Genomic DNA, 19503 nt, shown 5'->3' on the forward strand with positions numbered 1-19503 from the left:
AAGCGAAACACATACTAGCATGTATTTATTTTTAACACATTCATAGTACAATGGTAGCACAGTATTGTAGTGTTGTCGTGTTTTAGAATAATGTACATTACGTAAAGAAACATGTGGGCCGCAAATCTGGGCCGTATAGTCCGATAATCTGGGCCGTATTTCCGATAATCTGGGCCGTATGGTCCATGGTCCGTATTGACCGTATACCAGTATAAATTGCCGCCATAGTCTTTTGATGATTTGTGCGTTGGCATAATTATTTTAGCTAATGTCTTATACTGCAGTGTTTGTTGCTGCCTTTGGAAAAAGGTTGCTAATTTTAATATATATTTGAAGCTTTGAGTACCAAATAATGTGTTGTTATGCCCCCGGTAGGGTGGCATATAGTAGTTGAACTGTCAGTTTGTCCGTCCGAACACTTTAATGGTCATAACTTTTTCAATATTTAACATAGCAACGTGATATTTGGCATGCATGTGCATCTCATGGAGCTGCACATTTTGAGTGATGAAAGGGGAAATCAAGGTCATTCTTCAAGGTCAAATGTCAAATATTCCGTCCGTCTTAAAACTTTAACATTAGCCATAACTTTTTTAAATATTGAAGATAGCAACTTGATATTTGGCATGCATGTGTATCTCATGGAGCTGCACATTTTGAGTGATGAAAGGTCAAGGTCATCCTTCAAGGTCAAAGGTCAAAATTTGCAATATTGAAGATAGCAACTAGATATTTAAAATGCATGGGTATCTCATGGAGCTGCACATTTTTGAGTGGTGAAAGGTCAAGGTCATCCTTCAAGGTCAAAGTTTAAATACAGATGTATGTAGATGTAGATCTACAATGTAGATGGCTTCAAAGCGGCGCAATAGGGGGCATTGTGTTTCCGACAAACACATCTCTTGTTTTTAAAGAAATGCTTAAAACTCCACTGAATACTGCTTTAATACCCAAAATGATATTTAACCCCAACAGTTTCATGGTATTTATATGTACACGTCATGTATATTATTAATTTATTACACTGATAAAACATGTATTATGGAATCCAAAAAAATACCCTTTCTGCTGTAACCAAAAATGGGAAAACAGATTGCAAATCCAAAAATTTGACGCAACATAGAACAAATGAGATACATATTAACAAAGATTAAGCTTGCTTGTCTCGAACATAGCAATTATTACTATTTTTCATAATATTCAATAACAAATGCCAACTCAAGAAAAATTATCGCAAAGGAAAACCAATTCCAAATTGAAGATCTTATTTTACTATGCAGGTGCAAAGTATGTGTCTGACCGGAAGGGCTTTAGAAAGCTGCTGCATCAAGAGCTGACGTCAGGTTGTAACGACATACTGTACCTGCATCTTAGCTCCAACGATGTTTGCTGCAAGGATAGCGATTTTTACCGGTATGTTGAACAGTAATTATTCAGTTTTTATTTTTATTTAACCTATCTACCTTAGCTTTATTTCATCGATCGCACTATGCTTATTGAGACACTCGAGTCTGTTCCTGGGAAGAACCAGAACTTGGTGTTTATGGAGAAGATAATGAGAACCTCCTAACTCCCTATCACTAGGCGGACACCACATCCACCACACCATTATGCTTTTACAATGGCCTGTATTATTGAATGTCCACACCAACCCTCTAACTAGAAACCCTGGAATCGCCACTAAACAGCTTAGCAGCATGAATAAAAATGAGCTTGATCAACTTAATATCATTTTCTTATTAGATTTTTTTGGATTGGCATTTTAATGAAATAAAATAAGTTAGTTTCTCAATTTTTTTTTGTAGTTGTTTGTAACTTTTTATGCCCGCAATATGTGGCATATAGAAGTTGAACTGTCCGTCAGTCAGTATGTGTGTATGTCAGTCTTTCCGTCCGTCCGTCGGAAAAAAAAACCTTTAACCTTGGTCATTACTTTTGCATTATTGAAGATAGAAACTTGATATTTGGCATGCGTGTGTTCCTCATGGAGCTGAATATTTTGTGAAAGGTCAAGGTCATCCTTCAAGGTCAAATGTCAAATATATGGCGTCTGTCCGTTCGAAAACTTTAACATTGGCCATAACGTTTTCAATATTGAAGATAGCAACTTGATATTTGGCATGCATGCGTATCTCATGAAGCTGCACATTTTGAGTGGTGGAAGTTCAAGATCAAGGTCATCCTTCAAGATCAAATATCAAAAAAAATATTCAAAGCGGCACAATAGGGGGCATTGTGTTTCAGACGAATACATCTCTTGTTAATAATTGTTTGTGATGGAAAGATAATACAATGAGCAACTTATACCATTACCTTATTATCCCTCGCCATAGGCGGAGAAATATTGTTTTGGGGTTTTCTGTCCGTCCGTCTTTCCATCTGTCCGTCCAGCACTTTTGTGTCCGGAGCCATATCTTGGAAGTGCTTTGGCGGATTTCATTGAACATGGGTATGAGTATTTATATGGTTAAGAGGATGATGCACGCCAAATGGCATTGTACACCATCTGTTAATAGCATAGTTATGGGCCGTTGTATCTTAAAAAATGCTTCTTTAGTGTCAAATAGAACACTTTTGTGTCCAGAAGCATATTGGCCGGGTATGTCAATTAAATGAATTTGCTTGTAATTTGTAGTTGTGTGACACAGATCCTTGATGTAGTATAAAGTGTGTGCAATGAAATTAACGTGGTGCTTTGCGAGATTCTTCCATGTGATTTTGATGTGAGAATGTTTCCCCGATGGCCACTCTCAGGTGCACAGTTGAGGAACTGCTGCCAGTGGATAAGGAGCGCAAACAGCATGCTGTGGGAACTGAGTCACCATGTGCCTTCTGTGAGATACATGGACTATGGAGCAACTAAACATGTATAGGGAAAGATCTAGAGTGAAATAACTGCGGTGGACCAATCCCTAATTCTGTTCAGACATCCTTCTTTGCTCAAGAGATATGCCCCCTTAATTGGTGAAAATTAAATTGACTCATTGAGCAGTTTTGTTGCAATAACTGGTTTCTAAATAACTTTTACATGAAATATCATGAATTTTAAAATAGATGTATTACTTTGTGGTGGTACACTTGCACGTTTTGTTGGTTTCAGCTCTAGACGTAAAGCCCCATAATTAAAGATATCTGTCGGCGCTGTAATATGGAAGTTAATGAAATTAAAAAATAAACATGTATAATCATTTTAGTAGTTCTTGCATAAGTTTCGTCAGGATGATCATTTTGGTCAGTTCAGAGTTGTCCATTTTAATTGATTGAAACTAAAGTATTTTTTCATTCGTCGAGGGAAACCAGTTCATTGAATTTGCTGCTTTAATATCTTAGTTATGTTTAAAAAAAATTGTACGGTAATTATCTATAATCAAAATTTAATTTTAAGAAGTCCCTGTACTTGTCCTATGATGGACTACATCTGAGTGCTCAAGGGGCTAGGAGGTGTTTAGCATCGATACAGGACGACCTGCCAAACCAGCTGTGTGTGGAGGCTGCTGTTCAAGATCCTACAGAATGGCAAGCTCTCTCAGCCACGGAAGTACCGGTTCAGGAGCATGACAGCACCATAGCACTCTTTTCGGATATTGTGCAGACTGTGAGCTTAGTGCTACAACAAAGTGGACTATATTTATGAGCCATAAGCAAATGTGATTTATGCACAAAACTGCAATTCCGCGTCGTGCTAAAACCTTAACATTGGCTCTAAAATCAAAGCGCTTCCACATTCAAATATTCAAAACAATTTGATTTTGCTGTATTTTTTATATTTTTGAATAAAATTAGCCGTTTAAAAAAAGTATAATACCTGTATTATGGTTGAATAAATTGTAGGGAGCTCAATCAGAGATTCAAGACAAGGTGGATGCAAGTGAAGTACAAGTTCCCAGGTACATTAAGCCTCAGGCCGGGTTTCCATATGTCCGCGTTCCGTGTCCGTGTATCCGTGTCCGCGAAAAAACGAACTGGTTGAAATCTGTTGGAGCGATTCCATGTAACCGCGTTCCGCGTCCGCATTTTTCGTCCGCGAATTGCGTCCGTGAAAAATCGCTCGGTGAGCGATTTTCCACGGACGCGGACTCAGTACACGGACGGAAGTGAACATGAATTGTCGACTTTCAAGCATAAATATTAGTGAAAAAATAATATATTTAATAAGGGATCACTCTGAAATATACAACCAACGTATGAAAGAATACAAAGAGAAAGACATTGAATCAAACAAATCGTATATATATCGTCTGCATATTGTACACTCTATAATCGCTTTTAAAAGACACAGTATATATTTCAAACAAGATATAACGCTATAAGAAGTCGCTATTTATGTTCTTTTTTGTCTATGCGGGTTCACATACAAGTTTTAAAGTCTGTAATACGAATAATCAGCAATGTTTATCAATATAACTATGCTTATTGTCATTAATTCAGCCTGTCCAGAGTGGCTTATCAGCTAGTTTCGGCTTTCTGTACTGTGGTGTTGGAGAAATTAGCTGATAGCGGTAGGAAACAAGGAGATAATTAGGATTTTTGTATACCTTGGGTTATAACAGTATTAAAATATTTTGTTAATAATTATTAATAACTTACCAAGGTCCTGAACTCCTCATCGTTCAGCTCTTATTCTGTAATTAGATGGTAGTATGTACCGTAATTTTGACGGTTTCTTATGATGGCACCCCCGTCTACTATCTTGCATTGCTGCCGCAGCAATCATCATAAAAAATGTGTGCTCTTCTAATAACGACATCCTAATCCAAGAACCACCACGTTTGGAATGAGCTTTTTACACGGAAAGGCTTAAATAATAAGCGGATGCATGGAAACGATACTCCGTGTCCGTATACGGAACGCGGACACGGAACGCGGACCCGGAGTGCGGACACGGATGCATGGAAACCCGGCCTCAGACACATAAACTAACGGTAACTTTTCTATGCATTTAATCGTACAGATATTCCATCATTCTTAATGGGCATTTATAAAGTGATTGCGATCCAGTATTGATTGCTCATATGGCTTGTTACAGCCTTTAAATTAATGTTATGTCTAGAGCCGTTAAGCTGGGCACCCTGTCATGTCTCTTTTTAGCCTCGCCTTTTTGCCCCTGATCAGCACCATAATGCCCTTCATGATTGGTAGCTGTAAGGCAATAGTTGGACTGCAGGTCCTATACTTCTAGAACAATTCATTTAATCATCTAAGGCATTGTTTGTCATTAAGTGGTAAACATGAAAAGTTCAACAGATGTCTTGGTGTGAAAGCCAGACCACAGAGTCGATGTCATAACCATACAGTCATATCAGAACATAACATTCTGTAATTGTATAAAAGATAAACTAGTTAGTTTATATTATTTTGTTTTCCATATTTTCACACACAATTCATTCTCATGTTGTCACAGCCAGAGCTAAGAGGTCTGCAACCAGAAATGTCCAAAGATATGGAAAGAAGGCAAAGAATACCGTTAATTTCAGATAACCTTCACTGTTTCATTGTGGAAATGTCCTACTGGTTCTTAAAACTAGGTTTTTATTGTTGAAAAAAATCCCCATTACCAAACCTATTTTGAAAGTAAAATATAAGTAAAAGACTATATAAGTGTTATTATTTTGAGGACATATTTTCATTCTGTTGTCTTCTGAATATTATTATATAATTGTTGTTATTTTTAAAAATTGTCAACTTTGTTGGATGAGGTTTTGCACTTATGCCATGCCTGTACATGCATGTGTTAATTGTTTCAGTTGGGGAAGAAATGCCACACAAGGTATGTAAAGATTGATTGGTGCATTTGTTATTGTTGACATTTTTGTTTGCATGTACATGCATGTGTAAATTGTTTCAGTTTGCAAAGAAATGCCACACAAGGTATATAAAGCTTAATTGGTGCATTTGTTATTGTTGAAATTTTTGTTTGAATGTACATGCATGTGTAAATTGTTTCAATTGGAAAAGAAATGCCACAATGTTTAATGTGCTTTCACCAATAACTTTGAAACTTCATATGTAGCTGCACCTTGATGAGTTATACATGCCACACCCTTTTTTGGGTCACTAGGTCAAAGGTCAAGGTCACTGTGAACTCTAAAAAAAGAAACTGCATCCGCAGCGGAGCGTTGGAACCTGCTATGCGGTGCTCTTGTTTTTATTCATCATCATGTTACTGGTAGTGAAATCTGTGTGAACTATAGCCATAAAATACCGCTAGGGAAAGCACAGTAAATAAATATGCTCATAACTTCTATGTCGCTTCAGATAGCAATTTCATATTTGGCATGCATGTGTATATGGACAAAGACTTTCCATGCGCACACACATTTTGACCCCTGTGACCTTGACCTTGAACTAAGGGTCTGCGTTTAGGTTCGAAATCTGCGTTTAGGTTTCGAAAAAAGCTCATAACTTCTATCAAGCGTTTATAGGGGGCATAAGTCATCCTTTGGTGACAGTTGTTGTTTACCTATATATACATAAATGTAATGCATTCTTTACAAGTTACATAAAAATCACCTTCTTAATGGAATTACATGTAACATAAACATATGCCAACACAAGGCACTCATTGTTGCTTTATTTTTAGACACACTTACGAACAATAGTCATTAGCGAGGCTGTTTTCGGAGAAAACGCGAGGTTTTGTCATAGCCTGCTCGTCGTCCGCTGGTGTCTTGCTAAAACCTTATCATTGGCCTTAAAATCAAAGTGCTTCCACCTTCAACTTTGAAACTTCATATGTAGATGCACCTTGATGAGTTCTACACACCACACCCATTTTGGGTCACTAGGTCAAAGGTCAAGGTCACTGTGACCTTTAAAAAAATCTGACAAGCTTTCGCAGCCGAGCGTGGCACCCGTTATGCGCTGCTCTTGTTTTATATTAAAACTTGCTGCATGAATGCTATTACTGCAGTAACTCTCTTCTTAGTTTCATGTCAAATAGGTTTAATCGTTTTGTTGGTTTTATATTGACGGTCATTGTAATTAGTGGTTGTCCAATTGTCCGGGATAACAAAAATATATTTCAGACATAGTTTCCCTTTTTGACTGGATGGCAATTTTAAGCCTAAATGAATATTAATTTTACATGATTGTGCATTCACAGACACTGCATTAATGATCCTGTTTTTTTCGTCATGCATTAAAGGTCATGCTGCAGTGGATTTGTTTACCTTGACATTACTGAAGATGTGGCTGTTTTCTTGCCTGCATACGAGTTGAATGGCTTATGCTTGGTATTAATTATATGACAATATGCTCCATACTTTTTAACACTTTCCATCTTGACAGGTTACATAAATATTTCTTTCATAGGTATTTTCATTACTTTGATTTTAATATCAATCAGCAGAATGTTTGTTGGTTTCATCTGTGTCCTATTTTTATGTATCATAATAAAGTAATTGGTTCAAGCATGAAAGACCATGATTGCCTTGTTTATATGACACTATATTTGTAGCATCCCAATTGATCTGATAGCGTGGCACAATGCTATAAACACATTTTATGTTTTCATTAAAAAGGATGAATTTAATGACAGGGATGTATTCACATTATTTCAAATCATCTCCAAAGGTATGCGCTTTTCAAATTATATAACCGGTAGTAATTTGTAGCATTTGTACTGGTAATATGGACCGATAGCATAATAACTTTTCAGAAACGCAAGAAGATGGAAGTCAAGACTGGTAAGGTTAAAAGGGAGAACCCTACCATGGCAAAAAAAGAAGAACAAACAGGTAAATCAATGACAGAAAGTATTCTTTATTGTCAGATAAACAAATCTTGTTCAAGAAGATCCTTTAAAACACACATTCATCCTTTCATGTATGGTCATTGAGATGTTCTACAAATACAGTAAAACCAAGCTTTAAAGACGACAAAAAGGACCTTATAAAATTAGTCTCAATAGCTGGTATTCTTAGAATTCAGGTATAATTGATTATCACCAATAACCTGTTCAGCGGGGTTTTGGTGTATGTTAGTCTTCCATGTGCAAGCTTTTCAGGACCAGTACTGGGCCTGTATTGAATTCATTATAATGTAAAGATTTTCTAAAGTATGAACCAATTGTGGTACAGGTTTTTGTTTTGTTTCAATTTTCATGAGTTTTTCACAAATATTACTTAGATGCAATTTTAGAATCCTCAGGCTGAGTGTTTTTTTTTAGTTTCCTTTCTACAATTGCCCAAACTGCAGGGTGTGCTGTTCATCTGAAGATGCCCTGCTCGAACATTTTATAAGGAAGCATTCATCGTGGAAAGTTGATAGGCCTGGGAAGACTGTCATGAATGTTTTTCAGTTGTAAGAAGATTTGAGCTGCATCTTTAGAGACATGTGTATGATGTAGGTAATCATTTGTATATTTTCTGTATAAACTGTACAGATGTGTTAATCATTGTTAATTGGTGTTTTTTTAACTGTTACGAGAAAAGAATTGGCAATGTGTTGTAAAGTTGTCGCTTGTACATTTTTAAATGCATTTTTATGTAAAACATATTCATTCCAAAGAGATATTTCTTTAAGGCATGCCGTTTTAGTACTTTTGGTTGCACTGCTATCATATTTGTGTCCACAGAACAGCGAGATATTCAAAACAATCGATGAATGGGAAACACGCTACCTGATGGCAAGATCAATGAACAGACAACAGATCTGAATATGTGTCCGCTTCATCTTGTAAATTGTCTTGTTCATGTAATATAAAGCATTTTCATTTATCTCGAAATTTCATTTAATATCTAACAAGTCAATGTGTTTTACATTTCCTACCATTATTACAAATGTTCAATTATTTGTTTATCTCTAAGTGTCAACACTTTTGTCCGATTAGAACAAACTGCTGATACTTTATGAACAAATCAAGATATGGGACTGAAATTGCTTCTCAATTGGTTTCAAATATGTCGCAATGTTGAAGTTGGTCTGGCGATCCCGCTCATTTCAAGATAAGAGGATTCAGTTGTATACTTTTAAAGATCGTACATGAAAATCACTTATATGCCTTATGTGAAAATGACAAAATTATTTGTCATTATTGAATTATTAATTTCAGAGTTCCAAACTGATGCTGCTCTTATTTGATGAAGATTTCTCCATTCCAACGGGTTATTACACAATAGAGGAACACTCCAAATACATGGAATCGCTAAGTATAAGTCTTCCGTCTGATTATAAAAAAAATAAAAATAACTTCTTACCTAAAAGAAAATATTCAGGTGAAAACTGGGAAAATGATGAGGGAAAGTGTCCAACTGTACAGTTTAATACTGCTACTGACTATAGTCCTACTCCTAAAGATATATATATACTGTAGCTAGTTATAATGAAAATAATGTGTTTGTCTCTACATCTAGACCAGAGTTGTGCAATACATACTTATCAGGGACAACTTTAAACAAAGGAATGCGGAAAAGAAGAAAATCAAATGAGAATGTTCAATTTAATGTTGACAATAAATTGTGATCAGATATATTGATTGAACATTTAACAAACTGTTCAAACGCTTTAAAATTGCAAAATCTTGTATTACAAACTTTAGGAGAAAAGGGTTTTGCTACATCAAAGAAGCAATCTTTTGTTTTAAATTAGAACAAGAAGCTAAAAGATTATCTGCATATAACAACTGTACAACTGGAACCTTTGTATGTTCAGTTTTTAAAAATAAAATTGAAGACAATGAATTTTATTATGTAAGGTATGTTGAATCTGGAGTTTACAGTGGATTCATGAAACAGAAGTACTAATATTTCCTTAAGGAGCATTTAAATGTTGCAGATGATAATGTTTTGTTGCATCAAGTTATCACATTGGAAGATATAAATCAAATGAAAATTGATGAAAATAAACATAAAATAAAAAGGAATCGCCCAGATAAAATATTTAGTCATTGTTTTGATAAAATTTTGCCATGATATGTAAATGAACTGAATGACAATGACAATTGTGATAGTGTTCAACTACTGTCTTACGTAGTACTTTTTTCGCCATTTAAATCAAAAGCATCTGTAGACAAGCATGGCCAGATGTTTTTTTTAATGAAACCGCAGGATTTACATAAAAGTTTACTGAAACTAGTTTATGACTTTAAAATAAATCAACTTGTGACCAAAAGTCGTTGTTCAAAAGATATAATAACAGTACCAGCAGTTGTGAATGGTACTCTCCTACAGCAGTCATTTGTTTTGAATTGCTTGTCTGGAAACATCAAAGCAAAGCCAGATTTATTTGTTAAATCAGCACGTTATGAATCTAATTTTGTTGAATCAGGCAACGTTGCTTTGGGTACATCATTAAGAAACAAAACGATTCAGGTCTTTTTGAAAAAGGATTATGTTAACTTATTTCCTTTTATAAGAAGTATTTTCTAGAGTTAAATGAATGCAATGAAACCACTGTTGAAACGTCAGAACCAGTTTTGAAAAAAAGAAAGACCATAAAGCATTTAAAGGGATCTTTTCACGCTTTGGTAAATTGACAAAATTGAAAAAAGTTGTTTCAGATTCGCAAATTTTCGTTTTAGTTATGATATTTGTGAGGAAACAGTAATACTGAACATTTACTATGGTCTAATATAGCCATTATATGCATCTTTTGACGATTTTAAAACCTAAAAATTATAAAGTGTTGCAACGCGAAACGATTGAATAATTTGGAGAGTTCTGTTTTTGTCGTTAAATTTTGTGAAACTACGAAGATTGCTTATAAGGTATAAAATACGTCAAGTATGTGTACTCGGCGGAATAGCTCAGTAGGCTAAAGCGTTTTTACTTCAGGACTCCAGGGGTCACTGGTTCGAAACCTGCTCCGGGCAATGTTCTTTTCCTTTTTTAAATTTTATTCTTGATTTTTTACTGGAGCTTTTACGATCCAATGTTTACATTTATCAATATAAAGCATTTAATGAATAAGTTAAAAAATGCCAAAATCTGTGAAAAGGCCCCTTTAAAGCAAATAAATATTTGTAGATCAGAATTAGAGAAAGAAGTTGGCATTTTTAATAAAGACACTGAAACGAATATTTCTGAGCATTTCGGAAACCTGTCAATATTTAAAAACAACAGTTGTTCCCTTCTAGATCATGGCACTTTAGGTATACAAATGCATGATGACAGTGGCAATGTAGTTTGTTGCCTTAATGATTACTGCGAAATGGATGGTTTATTTAAAGAAAATGATTTTATTTTCACTACTAGGTTTTGTCAAGAAACTGGTGACTATCTTGACTGCACATGTAAAATATACAAAACTCTGCTTAATGTGAAGGAATTTAATATTAGGAACGAAGAATTTCTAGTTTTATATCTTCAGGAGATAACTGTGTAACTTGGATGCATTGTTAGTTTGTTAAATTGCATGTTTTACCTTGTTTAGCACCGGATCATGTGCAGTTTCCAGAATCATTGTCAAGAATCCAACACTTTGTTCAAAAGGCTTTGTGTTTTAATAATCAGAAAATAGTTGAAATATCTAGAAAACCAGAAATTTGAAAATTTTCTGTTCTTATAGAAGGTGACGAGTATCCAGCTTTTGTTCATTTAAGCATGAACAAAAGGCTTGGTAAATGCACTGTGTCATGCACTGCTGGTAGATGCCGTTCTCAAAAGAGTAATAAGAGAAATATAAGTACTTTACTTAATTCGAAGGTTTGTAGGCACTTAAACTTATTTAAATCATATACCCACATGTGGGACGCTTTAATTCATACAAATATTGATACAATGGTGATGAAGAACAGCAGTTATTTGATGACAATATTGATGATGAAATGCCTGTTTCGGTTACATTAAGTACTGCTGCATACAATAACTTCAATGAGGAATCTGGACTTTGAAATTTTAAGTGTAGAAGTAAACATTCTCCAAGACTTAAAGACAACAATGAGTTAAGGGAAAATATCATAAAACGTGATCAATGGAATGATTCTAACCGTGTTCGATGTTCAGATGGTTGCCTAAAAGGACCTGTATTATTTCCAGATATTCCAGACAATACCTGTCCCTGTGGAAGCGGTTGGCTCAAGCGAGAAGATGACAATAATTACAGTGAAAATGGACTGACCATACACGAAAGACAAAGGACATTAACTATTTACACAAATTTTGCACCTGTAAAATGTGACATTCATATACGTGAATGCTATAATTCAATTAGTAAGCCATGCAGAATACTTTAAGATGAAAGGGAATAAGTTTGTATACATGTATTAAGTAGGGATACAGCAGCAGGAGATGAAATAGGGTGGGAGTTTGTATCTATGGTTATGAATTCTACTTACACTTTTTCCTCTTACTGCCAGTTTAAAAATGAGATGTATAAAACTCGCCACAATAAGGCTAAGTTTATGGATCAAACATTTTTTATTTACATTTTTGATTCAGTTAGGCTTCAAACATGAAAATAGATTTCCGTATACCCTGTGATGTATGTGGTTATGGTCTTAAGAGATTGTGCTGTGATGGTACAAAAGTAGGAGTTGGATTTCGGAATTCAAATTATTAGGAAATTACAGAAACAAACCAGGCTTTGGGCATTAATAATACGCTGCATCGTAGAATGGATAGATGTTTTTTGAAAAATTTGAATGGAATAGGCAAACAAGAAATGATTAAGCTTCGAACTACTTTAGATTACATTGCTCGGAAAGAACTGAATGAAATTAAAGAGAATGAAATTATTCCAGAGAAGGAATTATTGGACCGTATCAAGTTGTTAAAACAAGCACTGCCCTCTGAAGTTTTGGGTTCCTTCGAAAGATTTTATCAAATGAGTGATAATGAACAAGTTGCATATTCAAATGTGTTAAAAAGCTAGCCACAACAGCGTACATTACAAGCCTTGTACCCCCTGCATATTGTTACAAAATTAAACAATTATTAAATAGCCCTAATATTGAAAATGATCGAAATGATAGTATTATTGAAACTCGTTCGTTTGCACCTGAACTAAGAGATTTAATTTGCGAGTCTTTAATAAGCAACAATGAAATATTGTCAGATGACATTAGATTATTTTTGCAATATCTAATTAATGAATCAATGTCATTGCAAGTTACTGAACCAGAACCACCTGTACCTCAAGTGGGCACATACAATCCTGAAAAGTTTGGAAGGGCCTATTATTTTAATGAATCTGGGTTAAAGTTAAGAAGTGTAAGAAAGTTTTACATTGACAATGACAGCTGTGTTAAAAGAAATATAGACCATGACGATACGACTTTAGAATTTGAAAAATGTCAAAAGCTTTATTCTAAAGTTCAAACTTCTGCTCGAGGAACATCAACATTATTTCTTTGGTTCTTTGCAGACCATGGCCATTGGTATGGTTTTCAAATGACTGGGGCAGAAGGAAGAAACGATCCCGCATTATCACTCTATAGCTACTTAGAAACCCCTCCACAAGACGTGTTTTATGACTTTGCATGTAATTTACAAGAATATTGCCTAAACAGATAAAGTGGATACTATAAAAATGTACGTTTTTTCATGACATTTTCCATGGCTACTCCCACAAATGTTCTAGTGCTTTTACAGCTAGCAGACTTCAAGGCTTTGAATCTGTAAATTCTGAAATATGTGAACAATTCAACAGCATTATACAGTGCATTAAAAGGTCGGCCCGTCAGATGTCACAGTCACACTGTTGCTTTTACCTACAATTCTTTTTAAATGAATGGAATAAGAAGAAAATGTTTTCATATGAAACAAAGATTTGCTTAAGCTGGGTTAGTTTAATGTGATACTAAAATGATCTATATTTTTAAGTTCATCTGAACTTTGAATACTTACTATTGCATCTTTTGATGCTTTTTTCTATTAAAGACTGAGCGAGTAAACACATAATATGTATTATTATGCAATAATTGTTTTGTATTATATCTCAACTGAACATAAAGTGCTCATGGTGAGCTATTGTAAATGGTCTTGGTCCGTCATGGGTCAACATTTTTTACTTAAACAACATCTAACCTCTGTGCCAATCTAAATGAAACATGGCACGAGTTTTCTTGCATGAACCTCTTTCAAAGTTGTTAAATGAAATGCATTCCATGCATAAATCTGGTTGCGATGGCAACCAAAAGGAAAGCTTATAAATTTGGCATAAAACATCGTCTGGTTGACCTCCACCGTGAATTTCAAAATATGCTATACCCAACTCACAGGCAAATTTGTCCTTATTTGCTAATAGTGAACACTTCTCTTAAATGGCCAGGAGAGTTCAAGTTCATAGACAAAAACAACAGTCAGATGAGCGATATAGTGACATAATGGCACCTTTATAGCTGAATCATAAATGAAAAATTGTCAATTATATGTTCTGTGACTTGTATGATTTGCAGTATTCATTTCGCTGTCTTCATGCACCTTACAAAAGCCATTTTATTATCAGTGTTCGTGATTCTGTCGTAGCATTTATTCTTGAAATTCGTTGTTTTTCATATTTTTCCTTATTGTTATGCTCACCGAAATAAAATTTCGGCGGAGCATATAGTTGCCAGTTGTCCTTCTTTACTAGTTTCTCATGGCACCTTCAATTCTTTACCGATCTCTTTCATATTTGGCATGTAGGTACCTTGCATGGACCTTTACCTTTTGATGAGGTCACTGGGGTCGAGGTCACCAAGGCTAATAATAGATTTTTCCGTCACACTTTTGTCACAGTTTCTCATAGCACCTTCAATTCTTAACCGATATCTTTCATATTTGGCATGTACGTACCTTGCATGGACCTGTACCTTTTGATGGCGTTTGAGGTTACTGGGGTCAAGGTCACCAAGGCTAATAATAGATTTTTCCATCACACTTTTGTTACAGTTTCTCAAAGCACCTTCAAAACTTCACCGATCTCTTTCATATTTGGTATGTAGGTACCTTGCATGGACCTCTACCTTTTGATGAGGTTTGAGGTCACTGGGGTCAATGTCCTCGAGGCTAATAATAGATTTTTAGGTGGTTTTTGACACATAGATTGACATAGCGCATCATCGGGGAGCATCTATCAGTTTCACTGATATTCTTGTTGTATGTTATATACGTGATCATAGATACTGTAAATTTTGTCTTATGCGACATGTTTATATTGTAGAAGATGAGTACCCTGTGTTTATGCAGTGCCCATTGTATAATACAGATATGATTTGTTTATTCCGCAGTGGTTGAATGAAATGAAAACTGTTTCGTTTGTTCAATATGTTAATGGTAGATGAAAATGACAAGCACATATTTTTTAATTGCAAAATTTGTGTATGTGCATGCTAATATAATAAAACAACTACGTAATTATCATGCAAATTAGCTTTCATTTTAATACTGCATGGTTGTATTGCATTGTTTATTTATATCTGATATAAAATACTGATTCTTAGGTTACTTTATAAGTATGTTACTATTTTGCATGCTTACATGTACATGTTATAGGTATTTAATTATTAGTAAGTCCATGTTTTGGTGGTATTATAATGTATAGCAGTATTTGTTCTACGAAAGTGTATGCGTGTGTTTCATCATATGACTTTGTATTCTTTAACAATTCAGGTTATTTTATATAATTATGAAAATAAACTGTATGTATTATGGCCCTGTGGTCTGACTGCAAATAAATATTCGTATTTGTATACAGTTTTTGTAATGTGATGTATGGTTGTATCGTGTTGTTTCACTTTTTGATCAATATAACTATTATGCATACAATGTGTTATAATTCTTACCTCAAAGGAGCCATATCAATACAAATTACAACTTTCCTTCAAGTGTACAGGTTGACACGAGTGACTGGTGTTTTAATGTCATAAATACATACCTGCTATCCCTAGCTATACCTCCCCAGGTGGGTTTCTCCAAAAATCTTTAAGTGCCGGAATTCGGCCACCTCTCCTACTGAAAACAGACTCAGGTTAAACAAAGTACAATGTAACCTAACCGAAAATCAAGAACCGTAACTCGTATTACTTTTCTGGACAACACACCGTGCAAATCGCCATTTTTTATCGGCTTTAAATTTGGACTTTTAGCTCAATTCTGCGTGGTGGAATTGGGTTTGAAATTGATGAATTGTATAATTTATCGTTTCTGCTTCATTCAGAAATCTTTTCTTGTACTTTTTTCCGGGTTTTTCCATGTGTTTATGATTTGAGCACGAGGATTTCGTGATTTTTGTCAACAAGTTATTGACAATTTTGTACATTGTGAATACTTTGTTTAACTGATTATTTCAGTAATTTTGTTCTTTTTACATTGTTTTCTAACGCGTATTCTCTTCTTCTTTTTTTACTTTCAGAATAAGAATGAGTTTACAAACTAGAGGTTTGTGTGGGCATATTAAGGTTTCGTGGGATTCCCACAAGACTTGTTTGTTATGCACTAATTGTTCCTTTGAACATAAATGTTCTGTTTGTAGTGCGTAAGACGATGCGACGTGGCAGAAAGCAATCCGTCGCAGAACGTTTCTTGCAGAAAACGTTAAGATGAATCTTCATCAGATGAGAAATTTCCGGTGACTTTACAGCAGACGTCAGATGATCAATTGCAGCATCAGTCATGATGGCATTGGTCATGATCGTGCATAAGTGTTCTTCTACACAATGACAGATTGTTTATCGTTTGTCATTGTGTGCAATAATGATTTTACTTTCCATATGACAATCTGTTTTGAATTAAACTTTGTTTAATTTACGATCTTCTGTTGTCGTATTATAGGTTATAGGTACTATTGACTTTCTCTTTTACAATAATAATAAGAGAATATTAAGTATTTTCAATTTGGGCAAATAATGATTGTATGTACCGTATGATAATCTGGTCTGTAACCATTTTTATTGTTGAATATGTTTTGCTCTTGTCTTTCATATAATCGACCACATGATGGTCGCAGATACAAGAGTGGATTAATACCCGGTGACTTTGAAGACCACAGATGACACATTGCAGACATCAGTCACCGGGAACAGGCAGGATGGCGATCATACTTTTATAAGTCGATCAACATTAGACCTTATGGCGACAACCGTCAGCCGGTCTTTGCCTGATGGCCTTGGTCAAGGACACCGGCCAATGCCAGACCTATTGGCAACTGCCATACGGTCATTATTCGGTGATTACGCTAGTCATTTCATGGCCGGTACGTCACCGGGTACCGGACCGGGGACCGGTCCGGGACACAGTCATTATCCGGTGATTACGGTGGTCATTTCATGACCGGTACGTCACCGGGTACCGGAACGGTCACCGGGGACCGGTCCGGACCTGTCGGTTACCGCGGTCCGGTCACCGGTCAGACCCACCGGTCACCGGTCAACATTGACCGGTCCGGTCACCGGTCAGACCCACAGGTCACCGGTCAACATTGACCGGTCAGAAACACCGGTCAACGGAGACCGGTCCGGTCACCGGTCATACCCACCGGTCACCGGTCATACCCACCGGTCAACGGTCTACAAAGAGCGGTCCGGTCACCGGTCAGACCCACCGGTCACCGGTCAACATTGACCGGTCCGGGGACCGGTCCGGTCACCGGTCAGACCCACCGGTCACCGGTCAACATTGACCAGTCAGAAACACCGGTCAACGGAGACCGGTCCGGTCACCGGTCATAACCACCGGTCACCGGTCAACATAGACCGGTCTGGTCACCGGTCAGACCCACCGGTCACTGGTCAATAGAGACCGGTCCGGTCATCGGTCCGAACTACCGTTCACCGGTCATATGTTACTGATGACCGGTCCGGTGACCGGTCACCGGTCAGTACTACAGGTCACCAGTCAATTGACTGGTGACCGTACACCGGTCAACATACACTGATCATTAACCGGTCAACAGTTGCTAGTCACAGGTTAACGATCAGAGACAGACGTTCTTCTTCATCGGATTATTCCACTTCTTCGTCATCGAATGCACATTCGTCGTCGACTAGTTCCGATAATAGACGTAGACGTAGACGCCGGACACGCTCTTATTCATCGAGCAGTCCTCATTCATGTCATCCATATGATCATCATCGATCATCACGGAAACGATACTCGAGGCGACGTTATTCCCGTCATAGCCGTTCTAGCTCTCGCCGTCGTAGCTGTTCTAGATCACGGCATCACAGGAATAAAGGTCGTAGACAAGCTTCATTGAAGCATTGTCGTTCCGACTTTTATGACCGGTCACATTACTATCCTATTTCTGATTGTAATGTCGCCATACCCTATGCACCAGTTTCCATTATGATGTTAACACATGTTGCAGTGACTGATCCGATTTCACAGCCCTTATATTCTGGTGTTCATCTCACCGCAACGGCTGTTTTATCTGCACCGAGGGTATCTAATTCTATTCCTAGTCGGAAACCCCGGCTGCTATACCGTCTATGCGTGACACTTGGTTCAAGATTCCTTTGGAAATGATGTACCTGTCACTTCTGATAATTCACCGTCTATTTCCGGCTTTAATTATCAGTGTGTTGACTTTGCGGAAAGTCATTATTCTATACCGGAGAATCAGCATTTGGTGCAGGATAATCCTCCTATCATTCCTACCACTGTCTACGGACTAGAATAGCAACATCATTCACCGGGTATAGGGCAAGATGGAGATCTTACTATGCTAACTTCGTTAGAAAGTCGATCAATATCAGACCATATGGTGACAACTAGAGCTGTAACGATTCGGTTCGATGCATCGAAAAACCGGTTCAACGCCGCCGATTCGATTTCGATACCAATACGACCAATTTCGATTCGATTCACTGCAATCCCGATTGATCCGCATTTTAAACCTCACCTTCCAAATCCGTCGTCTAAACGTTCTTGTCATTTGTAATACGTCTTGTGACTGGTCAATAGCCAATATGGCATCCAATGAATGAATGAATGAATAACATGCTGAGCATTACATCAACCGGTTATATGGCTTCTTCAACCACGCCGAAAGACGCACCGTCAAAATTAAAATCAAAAGTATGGGAACATTTCGGGTTTCGCGAAGGTTCTGATGCAAAGGAAACTTGCAAAACGTGTTTTTATTGACGTAAGTTACCCATATGGTTTGTTTCCAAAACTGTGTGCATTCTGTTAAGAAGGCAACTGGAAGTTGTTTCTATACTTACATGTGTTTTTTCTGTTAATACATGTGATACATTGTGCATTTTATGTTATTTAAGAATAACTCAACAGGACGTTTTTTTCAATAAATTTATTACTTATAAAACAATGTTGCGTTTTTAAATTACAACATAATAAGTTAATAACAAATACCAAACATATTAATTCATGTTCTGGACAAACCAAACATGAAACAATTTGCAAAATAAGCAGCAAATGGTTTAATTTGAATCGAATCGAAAATAATCGAATCGGACCATTTGGTATCGAAATCGAATCGAATCGAATGATTGGTGAATCGTTAAAGCTCTAGTGACAACCGTCAGTCGGTTTATGCCCGATGGCATTGGTCAAGGACTACAGACGCCAAACGGTCATTGCCTGGTGACAACACTGATCATAGTATGACCGGTACGTCACCGGG

General features: G+C 36.5%; 1 long non-coding RNA gene across 4 annotated transcripts; it reads left to right on the top strand.

The window, feature by feature from the left end:
- The first annotated feature begins 1156 nt into the window (after positions 1-1156).
- LOC127872967 (uncharacterized) lies at positions 1157-15610 on the top strand. Of its 4 annotated transcripts, XR_008045864.1 has the most exons (9): positions 1157-1413; positions 2755-3595; positions 3832-3887; positions 5745-5767; positions 7145-7232; positions 7658-7736; positions 8168-8343; positions 8576-8694; positions 9053-15610. It is a non-coding gene; the product is annotated as an uncharacterized LOC127872967 (long non-coding RNA). The 4 variants fall into 4 exon arrangements; XR_008045866.1 differs by lacking the exon at positions 7145-7232 and having other exon boundaries at positions 1159-1413; XR_008045867.1 differs by lacking the exons at positions 1157-1413; positions 2755-3595; positions 3832-3887 and adding an exon at positions 4700-4922.
- Positions 15611-19503: the final 3893 nt, after the last annotated feature.

The sequence above is a fragment of the Dreissena polymorpha genome, chromosome 3 (assembly GCF_020536995.1).
Source record: "Dreissena polymorpha isolate Duluth1 chromosome 3, UMN_Dpol_1.0, whole genome shotgun sequence".
NCBI classification, from domain to species: Eukaryota; Metazoa; Mollusca; class Bivalvia; order Myida; family Dreissenidae; genus Dreissena; species Dreissena polymorpha.